The following is a 15470-nucleotide window of genomic DNA, read 5'->3' as shown; positions in this document are numbered from 1 at the left end:
TTTTGCAAAGCAATCACTTTGGTGGTGGTTATTGGATGGGTTAGAGGCACAAAGTCTGGCTTAGGTGAGGAATGATGTGAGAGTTTCATATATGGGTAATGAACAAGGAAAAATAAAGTAAAATCAACAAATCTTTCTAACTGATATGATTTGATAGAAAATGGTGAGTCAAATAGGACATCTGATTTTGATTTGGCCAAATGAATAAGTGATTACATTATTCACAAATAGTGGGACCATCCATTGGTTTACCTAGGACAGTCCAAATTCATATGCACTGCCCCAGTATATATGTTTATGTGCATTGACCTTTTTCACTCTTATGTGTGTCTTGTTCTGGTCATTAAATTATTTATAGAGACCAAAAGCACAGAAGGTGAAATGGATTTTAGAGAGAAAATACTAAATTATTTTAGGATATATTGAGTTTAAAGTATTTATGCAACAATCAATTATAAGTAACTATACTAATCTGATTAAATATTTCAAAATTCTGTAATTCATTTGCCTACGTTGACTAGATTAGTTGATTAGCATTCTGAATGAGGAATTTGGTCTTGAAGTGAAATTGTTTGATTTGCTTATTCCTTCACTACTGACCGCATCCTTAATCCTAACCAACTCTCTTGTAAATATACACACTCACAAGGGGTCTTGGGTTAAAATACATGATCAGCACCATTCTATTACAATTCTTGGAGTGAAATCTAACAAACTAAAGTCCTAAGAGTGGTGGTCAATGGTTGCTTTTGTATGTGAACATAAATTTTATGTACGGTGAGCATTTTTTCTAAACCAAAACCTTAGATATTTGGTCCAATAAAAAATGTTCTGTGATGTTTATCTCTACAAAAGGCAGAAAATGAATTAGATTATAGCTATTAAAATACTCCAGTTTATGGAATTTTAATGATTTTTATAAATCAACAGTCAAAATATTTGAAAAATATATTTTTCTAAAAAGTGCCGGAAGTATAGTTACCATAAGATTGAGGATAATTTCAGAAGTATTCTTTTCTAATTATATTAATTAATTAATACCTGTGATGTAAATGATACTCAAACTCTCACTTCAATTTTCCTGTTTCACATTTCACACTGAATATCTTCCACAAAATATAAAATGTAGCACATTAATTTTTAAAAAATATATCTTTTTTCATGAATTGAAATAAAAATATTTTCTTTAGTCAAATTTCCTGTTATTTTATGTATGTATATTCCTTAGGGGCACAATAACACATTAAATCAGAATATCTTGAAAAAATATTATTCCTCTTTCAAATCCATTGTTCAATTTTGGGATATACGTATTAGCAGCAACTGTTTACTTCGCAATTTTATAAATGCTTCTGCTATTTTTCAACACAATAGTTGCCCAAAAGTAGAACTTTGATACAGTTTGATAAACCGTGAAATAATTTTAAAAACACAAATGCTTAAACATCATTTCTAATTTTTGTAATGTCCCAAATCACTCTCTTTAAAATCTAGGTGATTATTCCAATAAAAAAATAGACACTCTGGAAAATGATATTTAGTGTTCATCTACACCTCTAAATTATTGTTAATCAAATAGTGAACAGACACGGAATAAAGTGAGTTTTAGTGGTGTATTACAAAAATAATAGCTTAAGCATTTTTAGTTCTATAAAGAATAATAGTGAGGTTTTACACTATAATTGATGGTGGAGAGCTTACATATGGGAGTGTAAGGTTAAAACATTTTCCAGTTCAAGAATCCATGAAGAGAGAACATAATAATTTATTTACTTAAAGGAATGAATTTACAAACTGATTCCATTGAGGATCTAATAACAAAACTGGTAGGTAGATGGTGGATTGTTATATAAATCTACACACATGTATTAAAAAAAATCAGAGATGGAGAATGAGAGAGAAGGTGTAAGAAGGCAGAGTGAGTTGATCCAAAGAAAGAGGTGTAGTGAACATTATGAGAAAAGCCAAGACAATAAGGACAGGAAGAACTCAGAGACCCAGTGGGACAGATTTGGGTCTGGAGAAGAGTGGGAAAAACACAAAAATTGTTGCTAAAGTGAGATTCCACAAAGTAAAGTAGGGGAAGAACCTGAGAATAAGTGGTCACATTTTTAATGTGGGCATTATTCTAGCTAGGATGATGAAATAAAATACCTGAAGCCAAATAGAGTCCTCCAAAGGGTTATATGGTTTGAAACTACACTTTCTTTAGCAATTGTTAGTTTAGTCTCTGTTTAGATGACTATTACAAGAAAGACACATGCGTAGCACATGCAGAGCTGTTCCTACTCCCTATTCTATGGCAAACATAAATAATACATTAGGGCCCTTTTCCACCTAAAGCCTGAACGTGGTCTTACAACTCTCCTCGTTACAGTGCTTCAGAAAGCACTTGCCAACTAAAGTTGGCACATGACCAAAAATCTAGTTTGTCTGTGTTGAATCTGTAAGATTGTACTAATCAGAGTGACATAAAATCATAAAATAATATGAGTAGAAAAGGCATCAAATGACATTGGGTTCAATTCTCAATCACAGTAGGTGAATCTTTGCATTATAATCTTCCTAAATTTTGATCTACAATGTGATTGAAAATAGAACCACTGGGAGAGCTTTTTAAAAGCAAGGCAAATTGTTAGGTTTAACATTTGGACATTTTGTTGCTCAACCCACTTCCTAAGATGAGGATTATGGGCTGAATTGTCCTCCCCCACAAAAAAAAATCATGTATTAAAACCCTAACCCACATTACCTTAGAATGTGACTGTATTTAGAGATAGGGCTGTAAAGAGGTAAGGATGTTAAAACAGGCTCATTAGGGTCAACCTTAATTCAATATGACTGGTGTTCTAATAAGAAGAGATAAGGACAGAGGCAAGAGATAACACAAACCACGAATAGGAAAACCAGCATCTTCTGGTTTGTTTTAAAATACGAAGGATAACCTGACACCCAGTGCAACACAGAGACATATTTTAGACACACATAAACACAATTTTTAGATTCTACCTATCTTATAACGGCAATCCACGTCACTCGGATAGTAACATTTTGGCTTTTGAGTCATCTATTATGCTTGTTTTCTTGCTAAAGACGTGCTCAGCTTTCAAAACTCAGATCAGCTATTACCTTGTTTTAAAGCATTTTCCAATTCTCCTTGTAACGACCACATATTTCTGTGTAAAGCTCTGTATGTATTGTTTCACATTTGATATCTTTTTGTCTCTATTTGTTTGCATGACTGAATTTTTTTTTTTACTAGACCATAAGTTTCTTGAGTACAAGAACTTACTCATCTTTATATCTTCAGTGTTTACCACTGTTTTTGGCAAATAAGTATTCAGTAAATATGAATTGAATTAAAGAATAAACCTATTTGAAACATGTTATCTAAATCTAATAGTTTTATGAATGTTTTTTGCAGGGTTCAGACAACTGAAGAAGGTGTGTGCTTGCAACCTAAAAATTTGTTAATTTCACCTAAATGTTAATAGGTGAAGCTGAGCTATTAGAAATTATACTATATAGTATAATACATATGGACCATATCTCATTATCTTTGTGCCTCAGTGCCTACCACAGAAGGAGTAGGCAATTCATACTTTTTAAATAAGTAGATAAATGATAAATAAAAGATGATTAATGTGTTCATTTATTGCCAACAAAATAAAACATCTGAAGCATTGACTTAGATAATATAAAGTATTACTTTTCTGAAAGTACTGAGAGTATTAAATATAAAATATTATGTATCTCATTGAGTTTTTAAAGTAAAGTCTGATGGGATGTAATAAAATAGTTTCCTTAAACTATTTTACACTTAGTACATGAAGTGAAAGAAAAATAATGCACCCATGCAGATACTAATTGTGTCTTCCTGGAGTAGCTAGAGTTTTGGGCCAAGATTGAGAGAAACAGCAGTGTCACAACTAAATGCATACAAGAGCAATTTAATGAAGACATATTTCATATTTCTGATCACTGATGTTAAACTTTCACATTGGTCCTAAGATTTAAAATATACAATTTAGAACAAAATATATAATTTATAACAAAATATATGAATAAGTGAATTATAATATTTTTATAGCTATATAATATATTATCAGCTTAGGGGAACAGAAAATACATTATTAACCCAGTTTTATAAGTTACATTAATTTTTATTATTTAGTTTATTTTAGATTTTTTATTCTAAAATAAATTCAGAGTTATAAAAAGTTGCAAAAATTTCATGGGATTCTTATATATCTGACATCCAGTTTCCCAAAATGTTAATATCTCTCATAAAATGATTACTGCTACAGTACTATTAAATAATCTACGGGCTTTTTTGAAAATCATTAATTGTTCCAGGATCCAATCCAAGATCACATATTGCACTTAGTTTTCATGCCTGTCTAGCTTCCTTTAATCTGGGACAGTTCTTTAAATTGAAGGCATTTCTATCTGTGATGAAAGAGTGAAAAAAAAAATTGTCCCTGAAAAGGCATGTGATATTATCATAATTTTCAGAGCATTAATTCTCTTCATGTATTAGGATCTGAAAACTTGTGAAATTGTGGTTAATTGCTTTCCCCCCCTAAAAATAACTTATTTCAGATAGATGATATCCAAAGTAACTAAATCATTTCAAGGACATGAGTTTGGCCACTAGATGACAATAGAACCCTTTTCTATTTGGCAGGATTTTTTTTTTTTTTAGTTTTGTTCAGATTTCCAGTTTAAGAATCACTACCAGTGGTGTCTTAACCAAAGGTTTTACAATATTCTGATACTGTTTGGAGATATATGAAAATCTTAGCAATGACATCTTATGCTAGAAGATTGAACATTGTACAAATCACATTGTCTTATACTTATCTGTTTACCTGTCTCTTCCACTATACTGTGAGATACTTAGAGTACCTAGTATCCTGATTTATTCCTATGTTCATAGTAAGAGCATACCATGCTACAACCAATATATTTTTTCAGTATGTATGTGTGTGTGTATATATAAACATATATATGTACACACATATATAGACATATATTATATATATACAGTTTAATCCTCTGGTTTTTGAGAGAACTAAGAATTATTTTTAAATTTGCTTTTTAAAGACTGATTTGGGGTCAGTTTCACTGGAAAACAACACTTAGCAATTATGCAGTATTAATTAGCATTACAAAACTTTTTTGTTTGACTCACCGTATCCTTCTTAGTTATCTTTCAGTCAAAAGTGACAATATAATCCAGGTTTAGACCAATTAATTGGAACTAGAAGTATGCTGTGGACTTTCTGCAGACTTTTGCTGTTTTCCTATAGTTGCTGTCTTTTTTCCTTTCCTTTATCTTCCACTGAAACAAATACATTATTACTCATTTATAATGGGTTGTGCAGTAGGCGTCTTAGGATCATGAGAGGCACTCTCAAGGGACAGCGGAAGACAATAGCAAAGTTGTAGGTCCACATTCAATGAGCTGCCAAAGAAACAACAGCAGTTGCCTACATCTAGAATATATGTATATGAGAAAAATTAGCCCTATATATTTGTGGCACTGTATCTTCACTCTATGTTACTTAAAGCTTGATTCATTTCTAATGATGGATACAAATTTCATGTGTAATTTGGAAGGAGGAGCTGTTACTCTTTTAACCAGACTTCAGATTCTACATGGGCAGGCATCATGTTTATCTTTGCTTTGTATTAACTTTCTAGTGACTAATACAGGGCCTCATACAAATTAGAAGGCTAATAAATATTTGCTAAATAAATGTATAAATGATTGAGTTATGAATTCTGTAGGCATAGCTTATTTTAAATTGAAATATTCTTTTTGAAATGGTCATCCTTACTCGGAAAAAACAAACAAAAAGGTAATGAATTTTTCAGAAATCAAAAGAAATTTCAAAAATTAATCAGAAATGATACCTGCTTTTTAATTATTCCTGCACATGAACTTTACTTTAGGCTTGCCGGGTTTCTACAACCTATTTCTTGATTAATTGTTTGCCCTTTATTCTGACTGAATGATCTTCAGCAAATATCCCTCATCATCCCAGTGAATATCCCAGTGAATATCCCTCATCATCTCTAAGCTAATAATAACATATATCTGACTTTATGGCTTAATATGATGCTATTATAAAAGTCCAAATCATCTAAGGTTATTAAATATTCAGCTGCTTAAAAATTGGTAAGATTTTGTTATATTCATTACAGAAATGCTTAGCACCTGAGGAATTATTAGGTTAGGCTGGTATGGGAAGTTTTGAGATAGATCTTGCTCTGTTTTGTATTAGGGTCATGGAAGCAGCAGAAAATAAAACTAGAAGGAATATTTATCATTAATTAATTTGTTCTCTTATTCTTTTAATATGTATTTTATTTTATGAAATGCATACTGTTTTATTGTCCATAAGTTAATTGAGAAATCGGTGTCATTAAAAACTTTGGGTCACGTCTGGTGGCTCATGCCTGTAATCTCAGCACTTTGGGAGGCAGAGGTAGGAGGATCCCTTGAGGCTAGGAGTTTGAGACCAGTCCAGGCAACATAGCTAGACCTCACCTCAACAAAAAGTAAAAAATTAGATGGGCATGGTGGCATATGCCTGTAATCCCAGGTACTCAGGAGTCTAAGGGGAGAGGATTGCCTGAACCCAGGAGTTTGAGGCTGCAATGAGCTATGATCACACCACTGCACTCTAGTCTGAGTGACACAGTGAGTCCTTGTGTCACATTAAAAAAAAAAATTAAAGAAAAAACTTTGAAGTTAAGCAAGGGAGGCAGATGAATAAGCCATGGTAATTTTGGGAGATGGCAATACAAAGTTCACATTGAGCTAAGAATTTTTTTATTTATTTATTTTTTCTGGGCAGCAGCAACTAAGAGCCTAAGGAAGATCTGACGGTGGAACTGTAGAACAACTTCAATGTTGTTCTGGTTGTTAGTTAATGCTAGTAAAGCCAAACTATGAGAGGATATGGGGAGGCTAGACATTGAGCCTAACAGGTGGACCAAGAAGCAAGAAGTTGTGTAAAAATACAGAAAATATAGGCCAATTTAAGGTTAGGAAGCAATTTACATGAATTGTTGGTAGACAGAAATAGCTCACATTGGAACTGCTTGATGGGGCTTTTTATCCTACTACCTCTGATCTTTAAGGAATATTGAGAACCATCTAGTTGCATTTAGAGTGAATGTAACAGCTTTTGTTTCTCCTCTTAGATAAAAGAATCTCATAAAAATAAATCATAATGAACATCATTCCTAGAATCTGTGGTCCTCTGTCACTTAAATACAATGATTTATTTTTCTAAATTACTAAACTTTTTTTCTAAGAAATTTTAGATTTACAAATAAAGGAAGCAGAAAGTACACAGTTCCTTTATATCCCTTCATTTCCCAAGCCCACAGTTTCTCCTATTATTAACACTTTGCATTAGTGTGGTACATTTATTATAATATATGAATCAATATCAATGCATTATTATTAACTGACATCTTTTTTACACTGAGGCTCACTCTTTGTGTTGTACATTCTATAGGTTTTGACATATGTAATGACATATACCCACCATTATCATGTCAGACATAATAGTTTCTCTACCCTGAAAATCCCCCAGGCTCTGCCTCTTCATCTCTTGTTCCCTCTCTAAGCCCCTGGCAATCATGAATCTTTTTTCTCTCTACATAGTTTTGCCTTTTCCAGAATGTCATATAGTTGGAATCATACAGTATTAGCTTTCTCAGATTGGCTTCTTTCACTTAGCAATATTCATTTAAGTTGCCTCCATGTCTTTTCATAGCTTGATAGCTCATTTCTTTTTAGGACTGAGTAACATTACATTTAATGAATGTATTGAAGTTTGCTCATCCATTTACTCATTGAAAGGATATCTTGGTTGCCTTCAAATTTTGACAATGATAAATGAAGTTACTATAAATATTTGGGCACAGGTTTTGTGTGTGGACATACATATTCAACTCATTTCAGTAAACATCAAGGAGTGTGGTCACTGGATCATATGGTAAGAGTATACCTAGCTTTTGTAAGAAACTGCCAAACTGTCTTCCAAAGTGATTGTACCATTTTGAAGTACCACCAGCAATGAATAAGGGTTCCTGTTGTTCCACATCCTTGTCAGCATTGATGTTGTCAGTGTTTTGGATTTTAGCCATTATAACAGGTGTATAACGATACATCATTGTTTTGATTTATATTTCCCTGCTGCAATATGATGTTGAATATCTCTTCATATGCTTATTTTCCATCTGTGCATTTCCTTGGGTAAGATGTCTTTTCAGATACTCTACCCATTTTTTAACTGGGTTGTTTTTCTTTATGGTTGAGTTTTAAAAGTTTTTTGTATATTTTGAATACCAGCACTTTATCAGGTATGTGTTTTGCAAATATTTTCTCCCAGTCTGTGGCTTGTCTTTTTAGTCCTTTCACAAATATTTATTTTTCAAGATAATGAAGTTGAAGATATACAATACAACAATGTTAAGCTGTATTCATAATTAGTAGAGATTTTCCATAGCAGCAAAATATTATGTGATCATAATTATTTTAGATGACTAAGAAAATTTAATAAATGATATAATATTAAATAAATCTCAAATATTCCTAGGAAAATTATCATCTATTATTTGAAATTTATGAAAAATATGTGTTTAGTGGTAGTGTTGGCTATCTGTGCTGTTAATTAATGGAGTTGAAAGAAATGAGATGCTTTCAGGCTTTATTAGACATAATGTGTCTATAAATAGCAAATGTTTTACAGCAATGAACTCTTCCATGTTGTTAAATATATACAAAGGATACAGAGGCTTCCAAGTTTTTCATAGTAAGCATTATGCATAAGCTTAGGTATCATAAACTACTTATTGATAAGCAGCCTATATTTATCAAAAATATGATACTTGATAATGTAAAAAAAGAAGTAATTCAACTTAATTTGTACTAACTAGTCAAATTATGTTAATTTTGATCAAGTAAGTGAGAATACTACTATATTGGGATTCCCAATTGCAAGCAAACTAACTCAGCCTGATTTAAGTAAAACAAACTTATTTTGATGTATTTATAGCTTGTGTGACAGAGGCGAATAACTTTTGAAAAGATGTACTTTTCATATATCAAATAGGATTGTTGCTGAGGAATTGTTGCAACCTATGGACTACAAGTATATTTTCCTTCACCTGTGAGTTCATGTGTGTTTGGTGTCTGGGTCTTACCAAGGAGAATGCACAGGAGACAGGATTTTTTTTTTTTTTTTAAAGTAGAGTAACTTTTCTATGCCATCTTTTCTCTTGCTCTAACCACAAATGTTGAAGAAGTCCTAGAGGTTTAGAATGAAAACAGCCTGAGTCATCCACTACCAAAACACCCTCTAAAGTTGTTAAATTGATAAGAAAGGAACTTCCATGCTTTAGGCTACTGAAATTGTGCTGATTGATTACAACAACTGCCATAGTTACCTTAACTGGTAAATTCACAGATTTGTTGGAATCCTGATCAAACTGGAAAACTGGCAGTAACCATGGAAAAGTCAAAGACAAAATGACAGCCAAATCACACTGGTAAATAAGTGAAGACACGTCTATTTTCACAGCTGAACACTGGAAATTGTAAATTTGATTGCCACTGGCATTGGACGCTGGAACTGCTTCTCTTTTTACTGACTCTACCATACCGGGATACTTCGAAGTTGCTGTAGTCTCTGCAATATTGAGTGTTGGAAGGTGCTAGAAAATGAGTGTCTGTCCTTTTTGTCTTTTATACTGGAAGGCAATCGCCTAGACCTATGCTGGAGAGTCATCCTACAAGGTCATTCAAATGTATAATAAACTGGCATGTGTATTAGTTACTTATTACAGTACAATAAGTTAATCACAAATATGAATGACTAAAACAAAAAATGTTTAGTATCTTGCAGTTTCTCTGGTCAGGAATGTATTGACAGCTTAACTGAGTGGTTCTAGCTCAAGGTCTTTCATGAAGGACCTGGTAGGGGCTTCAGGCATCTGCTGTCTTGACAGGAGCTGGGGAATTTGCTTACACGGTGACCCACTCACATGGCCATTGGAAGGAGGCACCAATTTCCTGCCACATGGGCCTCTTCGTAGGACTACATTTGTGTTATCATGATGTAGCAGGTGGCTTCTCCAGCGTGAGTAACGTAAGAGGGAGGAAGACAGGCAGAAGCCACGATCTTTGTTATAACTTAGCCTCATAAACTACATGTCATCACTTCTGTCGTATTTATTGATCACATAAAGCAACAATGATATAAAGAAGAAGAGTAGAGTTTATTTCATCACTTACATTTCAATTTTGACTACTCAATTTTAATCATAGAGTCTACAATAGGGGTTTATTTTATTAATCCAAGTAGTACCAACTATTACTCTGAGTTTGTTTAATTAATATCCCTATTAATTCCTGGGGTTTCAGTCCACTTTGGGAAGAGACTAGCTTGTTTTCATATCTTAAAAGTGAGTAATATCAGCATTGTTGGTAATTCTATACCTTCATATTCCCAAAGTAGTATCAAGCAAATACATGGTAAGAATGAGGATGAGAAGTTGATGCTGTTCAGTTATCTGGATAGCAGGCTAAGCATATTACTAAGATGCCAATGCCTAAAGGTAGGAAAATATGTAAATATGCTGAATATTAAAAAAACATGATGGATGTTCAGGACCAGGTGGTGACCCTGAGGGTTTACCCATCCCTCAAGGAAGGTGTGTATACTGGGAAAATGCAAGTAGAGAAAAGAGTATATGAGGTTGAAGCAGAGTGGACAAGAAAGTGTTGCAGGATAAAACAGCCAAAGGGGATGGCGGGTAAGATTATGTAGGGTTTATAGGCAAGGTTGAATTTTACTTTTATCTGACAGGGATTTGAGTAAGTGATAGATTTTTTAAAAAATGTTTTAGGGGATAAGGGTTATATGCAGAGATGTTGAAAAAGAGGTCAATGCAATAATCAAGGCAAGAAGTTATGGCCACTTAAATTGTGATAAAATTTTGGAATTGGTGAGGAGGAGTAGGATACGGGACATATTTTGAAGATAGAGTCAGCATAATTTGCTTCCAAATTGTATGTGGGTATGAGAGAAATATAACTTGTGGATGAGATCAGTAGTTTGGCCTAAGCTCCTGAAATACAGGAAGATTTTAGGAGAATTGTTTTTCTTTTACCAGTGGTAGGGAGAACCAAGAAATTGGCTCTGGACCTGGTTAAATTTTAATGGTAAACTAAACATAGATGAAGATGTTGATATTTATTTGATTTGATATTCCAAACCTGAGCATTCTGAAGTTTTGAGGTCTAGGAAAGGATGAAGAAACACAAAGGAGACCGGGAATGAGTACTGTAGCAGGTAGAATAATCCAGGCAGGGTGGTGTTTTAGAAGCCAATTGTGGAAAGTGAGTCAAAACCACAAATGATCAGATTGTGCTGATGGGTTGAGTGCCATGACAACTGAACAGTGACCATTGGATTCAGTCACATTGTTGTCATTCATGATCTTGACAAGCTTTCTTTCAGAAAAGTACAGAGACTGAAATCCTATTGACATGAGAACAAAAAGAATGGGAGGAGATGAATAGAAAATAAAATGAGTTAATCAATGATAGTGAAAACAATGATGCCTGTAGAGGGATGTAGGGTCAAATATATGTTTTTCCAAAAGGAAGACTCTTTAAACCCAAAGGCCATGTTGAAGTGCCCAGTACGTTAGTTAGTTTGTGCAGTTGAGACTCCTACTTTACTACTTACTTTACCCTTTCTTGCTTTTCATTGCAGGATAGTTTGCACATGTCTGAATTTTTATTGTAAGAAGCTGAGACAGAGATAAATAAGATGAAGATTGATATTATTGATACAAAAATCTGCAGCTATACTCAGAAAACTCAGAACTTCATGGCAACTTTTTTTTTTAATTAAAATACAGTTCTTAAGGTTTCAAAGTTTTATTTCTGTTTTTGTCAAATAAAACTGTTCTTTCCGAGAACAATAGTTAGAGGAAGAAACAAATTCTATGGACCTCTGGTACAATTTCCCAATCTGTGAGCTACCAGACCTGAGTGTTTTGGTAAGAGGTCCACAAAATCAAATATAACATTCCATTGTCTGCAGACCAGTTAATGAATGCATAGTATTTTAATGTATGTCATATGTACAAATACAAAAATATCCTCCAAAATGGGAAGATTGGGAACACAAATTAGAGCCATCAAAAATGCACATTTTTCCAATTCCAGGTGACTGATTAATTTGTAAATGGATTCAACCATACTCTTTGGGTTTCAATTTTGTACAAAGCAATGCACACAAATACAAATGTATCAACCAACAATTAGGATGTACATTTTGTGTCTTAAATATCCTGTCATTGATATTTGAGTGGAGTTTTATTGGAATCCAATTGTATCTACTTTCTGCAGGAGACAAATTAGTTCATACCTTATCTTGACTTATAGAGGAATTACTTTTTCAACAGTTTGGAGAAGTGTACAATTTACCATTCCTTCTGACCTGTATTATCTTACTTTTATGGTGAATAATAGCAACAAGATATTTTGATCAGAAAAATCCTGGTATTTACTACTGAGGTAGTGGTGAAATAAAATGACAAACATTCCTTATCTGATAAAAATATATGCAAATCAGCTTTTGTCTTAACCAGTAGAATAATAAGAAATAGATTATTTCCCTTCTCCATTTTCTGTAGCCTTATATTTGTTTACCTATGCATGATGAAAAGCAGATTACTTTCTGATTACACTGAAAGGTTATTCATGTTATTTGGGATATTATATTTTTAGGATTATGTATTACATTTTATTGTAAAAATGTATGCTGTAGTCTTATGGAATAATAAAGTAATGACTATGTCATAAAGAAATAATGTAAACATTGACTTAATTTCTTGGCAATACCTTATAACAAGTATTTCTTATGGCTTACAGGAAAATTAGTCATTTCTGCACTTAATTTATTGTTTAACTCATTACAATTTCAATTTATTTCTTAGCATCCCGCTACCTAAATAGCTTTTAATAAAGTTGCCTATTATCTCAAGAGTCTCTTTTTTTCTCTGATTTTATTTTAGGTTTTACTGTTCAGAAAATCTGTCTGGCATTTTACACTTTACTACACAACTTATCCTTCTCAAGACTCTCTCCGTACCTGGCTTTTGGGACACTGCAGCTTCAGGTTTGCCTACTTTTCTGAGCCATCTTCCATCCCTGCTTTCATTTCTCCCTCCCTCCTTTCCTTCCTATCTGTCTTTCTTATTTATTCATTCATTCATTTATTCATTCATTCATTCATTCATTCATTTTTGGCTACTCTTTCTTATCCTGATCCTTCTATGCTTTTATTCTAAAGCTTTTGCATTTGCTGGTTTTTTAAAACTTTATTAGTGTTTCTTAATTTTAACTTCACATAGCAATCACCAGGTGAGTTTTTCTAACACAGCAACACCTGGCCTCAACCACAGAAATGTTGTTTATGGGGTGAATCCTGGGTATTTTATTTTTTTAAAAAAAGCTTCCTAGGTAACTTTAAACTGTAGACAGATTTGAGAACCACTACTATTTACATTTTCCTAGAGTGATCTCATCCACTCATAAAACTTCAACTAGCTACTTTACACAGATTTATAAATATGTATCAGTAGCTCTAGCTTGTCTCCTGAGCCCTCGCCTGTTATACGTAATTGCCAGTTTGGAATCTTTCTTTTCTTCTTTCACTCATTGAATGTTTTTTAAGTGCTACCATGTGCTAGACACTGTGCTAGACATGAGGATTCAGACATGAGCTACATGTAGTTCCTGCTCTCAGGGACTTTGAGAAGCACAGTATATGGAATAAAGACAATAGACAACTAAATGTTACGGTCTCATAGTCTAGACAGAGGTAAAAAGAGGAGGATATAGGACATGAATATAAGCCAGATTAGGGCAGATGTTTATAATTTTCACGAATTTAATCCTGGATATGTATGAAAGGCAAAACATATCTTAAAAATGGAAATAAATTTCCAGGTATAAAAGATATGGCATGGAGAGAGAGAAGATAAATCTCAGGAATGGGCACAAAGAAAACTAGGGTGGAATTGGGGCAGCACCCATTGAGGCTTCTCCTTCAGAGCTTCTTCCTATTAATGATTTCCTAGTGAAATACTTTTATGTCTATACTTCATAGAACAAATTTATCTGTCAGTGAAAGAATTTTGGTCAAAATTTATATTTATGCCCTCAAATGCAAAACAATATATTGAAAATCTCATTACTTTCCAAAACAATTGGTAAAATGTCGGATTCATGTGTAGATGTTCAAAAACTCACATTGACTATCAGCAATAGGGACATGCATCTCCATTGCTACTGGTGCTGTTAGAAGAGTCACATTCCCATACCCTATTCGTTCCTCTCTCTGGATACTTTGTCATCATCCTGAATTTTTTTTTTTTTTCATTTTTAGCTTTTGTTCTTGCCTACAGTCATGTAATGAGCAACAAAAATTAAAACAAACAAAAAAATGGAAAGAATGCTCACACAAAAGGTAACAAGGGGTTTGATGAAGGTGATTACATTTGAAGCACGACAAGTATATACAAAGAAAATGACTAGGAAGAATACAAGCAAAGATGCATTTTGCAATTCGTGCATATTGGAGCACTGACCACCTGCCCTGCAGAGTTACTGAGCCATCTTGTCATAGAGCCCTTTGATGCACCAAAATAGTGGAAACTGTCAGTTCCTCTGAGTCTGGTAATTAGCTGAAATTTACTCTTCAACACCCATCTATTCAGCATCATAATGTTTCATAACCAGTGACATACTGTGCCTGCTTCAAACCTGCTCTCTTCTCCATCTTTAACCTTTTAAAGCTTTTATTCTCCTTCTCACTTGAGAATAAAACTTTTTTTCAGGAAATCACCTTGCTTTTTTTTAATTAAACATTTTTTATTTTCTTTGTTCTAACAAAAATATGTTCATTTGTGGATTTTTTGCCTTGTTATATTGTAAATGTCAACATTTATGGCCTGGGATGCAAACACTACACATTATTGAATAAAAATCAATGGCTTATTAATAAACATATTGATTGTTTAGTAAAGAGATGAAGATATGTTTACATATCGTGCACTCTGACCCTATCAATTGTAATGAATCTAAGTTTTTTTCACATGTTGTAGCTCCATTGTTCAGAAATTAGTGGAAGGCTTCAGCTTGATAAGTAACCCTTGGTAATTTTGTTTACTTGGAAATGAGGTCCTAGTTGATGTTCTCATGCAGTATCTAATTTTGGGGAATGGATTACTGATGTTACCTGGAAAAGGCAATGCCTTTGTTTCATCACACCCAGAAGACAGATTCCAAGGCAGTGACCTGTTGAGATAAGATGGAAGCAGGCTCTAGATCATGGTGAATCATAGCTACTATGATAAATAATTTGTAT

At 33.3% G+C, this 15470-nt stretch overlaps 1 protein-coding gene across 1 annotated transcript in view; it reads left to right on the top strand.

Moving 5' to 3' along the window:
- LOC100445627 (THAP domain-containing protein 3-like) overlaps window positions 1–15110 on the top strand; it is a 58253-nt gene extending 43143 nt beyond the window's left edge. Inside the window, 2 exon segments of the mRNA XM_054530614.1 lie at window positions 13114–13217; window positions 14490–15110. The gene's annotated coding sequence lies outside the window, so the exon portion shown is untranslated.
- The last annotated feature ends 360 nt before the right edge of the window (window positions 15111–15470 follow it).

The sequence above is a fragment of the Pongo abelii genome, chromosome 1 (genome assembly GCF_028885655.2).
Source record: "Pongo abelii isolate AG06213 chromosome 1, NHGRI_mPonAbe1-v2.0_pri, whole genome shotgun sequence".
NCBI classification, from domain to species: Eukaryota; Metazoa; Chordata; class Mammalia; order Primates; family Hominidae; genus Pongo; species Pongo abelii.
The sequence above is the reverse complement of the archived record's forward strand: the minus strand, read 5'-3'. Positions and strand labels throughout refer to the sequence as shown.